The 3,795-nt window shown below is 40.6% G+C and overlaps 1 pseudogene; it reads right to left on the minus strand.

Moving 5' to 3' along the window:
* Nucleotides 1-1,078: 1,078 nt before the first annotated feature.
* LOC129149155 (elongation factor 1-alpha 1-like) lies at nt 1,079-3,339 on the minus strand (annotated as a pseudogene).
* Nucleotides 3,340-3,795: the final 456 nt, after the last annotated feature.

A 3,795-nucleotide genomic window follows, 5' to 3' on the forward strand; every position in this document is an offset into this window, starting at 1 on the left:
GCTTAGCAAATACCTGCCAGGTGCTTTATTGGATCAAAACTGCTGAAGATGGCCAATTGGAATGTTTCCTCATGGAAGCTGCAGGAAATGCCAAGGTCACAGAAGACAGCACCATAATTAAGACCCACTGCCGGGTCTGTCTCCTGAGGCTTTTAGCTGCTGCAGACATTTGGTTTGCCTCATGTAGACAGGATAAAATTCACCGAGAGCGATTTCTCACAGGCAACCAAGAAATGCGAACAGCTTAGAGTACTTCTTGACTTTTGTTGCTAACTGCTGTGTGAACAAAAAAGCTATATATAGGTGTGTGTTTTTTCATTCCTGTTTCTGAAATTTTAATGAGACCAAAAGTTAAAGTAAAAAGATTCACATTTTCAAATACAAAAGATAATTTTTAATTTGTAAAAAAAGATGGAAACACATATTTTAATTCATGGTAAATAGCACTGTGCTGATCTGCAAGACAGACTGACTCTAGAACTGAATGAATATATAAAAATATATGTAAAAAAAAATCCAGGTAACCACTCCTGCAGGTTACATTTAATGTCCACACATGGTCCCCTGTTGGCTCCAAAGTTGATTATATTCGAGAATCAAGAGGTGAAAATGCTTGACAAACAAAGGTATTAAAATGACTGCTGAGACAGCAATTGCATTACTGACTTCTCCTGAATCTTCAAAAAAATCAAGTTAGTTCTCACAAAGGGTGTCAAATTGAGTGCACGGGCAACTGAATCCTATTTTACCTTTATAAACTTAATGTTATGTATCCTCTTGTTGACGAAACCAGCAGATCAAATCTCAGTATAAAGGGAAAAGTGCATAGATGATGTAATAAAGGTCAAGCTCTTTGGGTCAATTCTTCCCATGTAGTGCTGATAGGAAATCCAGAACAGGCAGTAAGACATTGTTGTCTTTAATGATTTGTCCTCAGTTGAAATTCCAAGTCAAAGTGCAATCACACTTTGGAATTTTACCTCCCAAGTATGCATTGTATTGTACCTTTGATCAGAGTTTCAGCCAAGAAATTAGGCAATATGTGATATAATTTTTTTTTCTAAAATAAATTTTTAACTTCCAGCATCAATTTATTTTTCCTAGAATTTGGATACAATAACTGCAAGACAGTGCTCAATACTATTCAAACCTCACTTAAGGTTCTTATACTACCTCAACATTTGTAAATGTGAATTCGCATTCCAGTAAAACTGGAAAACTAAAATTTGACATACCAACAAATTTACTCAATATTGATGTAACTACAAAATTTTATGTTAACACATGGCCTTTACAGAATTTGGCCTTTAGAAACTAGCTTACAAACACAAAGTTACTCTTTGCTTACCTGTCCTAACTTATTTAGTGTTACACCAACAGATCCCCTTTCCCATAGCTTTTACCATGAAGAGACAGGTGATTCAGTGGGGAAAAAAATTCCCACAAAAACCCCGAAGTTCCCACCCAGGAAAAAAAATGTTAACAGAACTATCCAATTGTTAAGTATCAGCAGATATAACACTGGAAATAGGTCATGGGCAATTCTGAAGTCTTTTACCTACGCAGTATAACAGAAAGTTACAGTGTTGACCAAAAGAACACACAGGTTTCTCATTAAACTTTGTTATTTTAATGGGTCTCAAAATTCTGTGACAGATTTTTGGTCATGTTGTTTCCATTAAAAAGTACTGATTTTAAAAACTAATAACTTAAAAACTGCCACACACACACACACCAAATGGTCCACAAAACATTCTCCTTTCCTTCTGAAGGTTTTACGATGCATTGTAATCATTAACCAGTCTTTTACTATTAAACTTAAATGGCCAATTGAGACAAACAGTTCTGAGACTGTTCTTCCACCACTGATTAAGACTGGGGTGGCAGGTGTTGGGAATAATATTCATTTAGCCTTCTGAGCTTTCTGGGCAGACTTGTTGACTTTGCCAGCTCCAGCTGCCTTCTTGTCCACTGCTTTGATGACACCCACAGCAACTGTTTGTCTCATGTCACGAACAGCGAAACGGCCCAGAGGAGGGTAGTCAGAGAAGCTCTCAACACACATGGGCTTGCCAGGAACCATATCAACGATGGCAGCATCACCAGATTTCAAAAACTTGGGGCCATCTTCCAGCTTTTTCCCAGAACGATGATCAGTCTCCTTCAGCTCAGCAAATTTGCAAGCAATGTGAGCTGTGTGACAATCCAGCACAGGTGCATATCCAGCACTGATTTGGCCTGGGTGGTTCAGGATAATCACCTGAGCTGTGAAGCCAGCTGCTTCCATTGGTGGATCATTTTTGCTGTCACCAGCCACATTGCCACGGCGAACATCTTTGACAGACACGTTCTTGACGTTGAAGCCCACATTGTCCCCAGGAAGAGCTTCACTCAAAGCTTCATGGTGCATTTCAACAGACTTTACTTCAGTTGTAACATTGACTGGAGCAAAGGTGACCATCATGCCAAGTTTGAGAACACCAGTTTCCACCTGGCCCACAGGGACAGTACCAATACCACCAATTTTGTAGACATCCTGGAGGGGCAGACGCAGGGGCTTGTCAGTTGGACAAGTTGGTGGCAGGATGCAATCCAGAGCTTCAAGCAGTGTGGTTCCACTGGCATTGCCATCTTTACGGGTGACTTTCCATCCCTTGAACCAAGGCATATTAGCACTTGGCTCCAGCATGTTGTCACCATTCCAACCAGAAATTGGCACAAATGCTACTGTGTCAGAGTTGTAGCCAATTTTCTTAATGTAGGTGCTGACTTCTTTAACAATTTCCTCGTATCTTTTCTGGCTATAGGGTGGCTCAGTGGAATCCATTTTGTTAACACCAGCAATCAGTTTTTCACACCCAGTGTGTAAGCCAGAAGGGCATGCTCACGGGTCTGTCCGTTCTTGGAGATGCCTGCTTCAAATTCACCAGCACCAGCAGCAACAATCAGGACAGCACAGTCAGTCTGAGATGTGCCTGTAATCATGTTTTTTACGAAGTCTCTGTCTCTTGGGGCATCAATGATGATCATCTAATACTTGCTAGTCTAAAATATCCACAGGGATATATCAGTGGTGATACTATGCTCATGTCCAGCTTTCAGTTTATCCCATACTTGAAGGTGCCCTTCCCCATCTCAGCAGCCTCCTTCTCAAGTTTCTCAATGGTTCTTTTGTCGATCCCACCACATTTGTAGATCAGATGGCCAGTAGTGGTAGACTTGCCGGAATCTACGTGTCCAATGACGACGATGTTGATGTGAGTCTTTTCCTTTCCCATCTTGGGTTTGAGTTAATGGTGGTTTTCACGACACCTGTGTTCTGGCGGCAAACCCGTTGCGAAAAAGCTAATCCTAATTAATCAAGAAATGTTGTGCTCAACTATGGCCGTAAACTCATAGTAAGAACACTTATATGAATTTTTAAAGAAAAGCAATGGAGGAACTAGAATTTATATGTCTGTTTTCTACTTCTGCAGGTTACACTCAGATACTTCTTTCCTTCTGATTTTACCCCAGTCCTGCAGTAGACTGTGATGCAGTGTAACATTTGGAAAGTAGCTTTGTGATCTTAAGCCTCAGTTTCCTCATAGATAATATATGGAAAATACCATCTACTCTCACGTGGTTCTTGTAAAGATTAAGTGAGATGAAAGTGTCCAGTAGATAGCTGATTCTTCATAACAGTTCACAATTATTATTATTACTAGAGGCCCAGTGCACGAAATTCATGCACGGAGGGGGGGTTGTCCCTCAGCCCAGCCTGTACCCTCTCCACTCTGGGACCCCTCAAGGGAT

Source organism: Eptesicus fuscus, chromosome 5 (assembly GCF_027574615.1).
Source record: "Eptesicus fuscus isolate TK198812 chromosome 5, DD_ASM_mEF_20220401, whole genome shotgun sequence".
Lineage (NCBI taxonomy): Eukaryota > Metazoa > Chordata > Mammalia > Chiroptera > Vespertilionidae > Eptesicus > Eptesicus fuscus.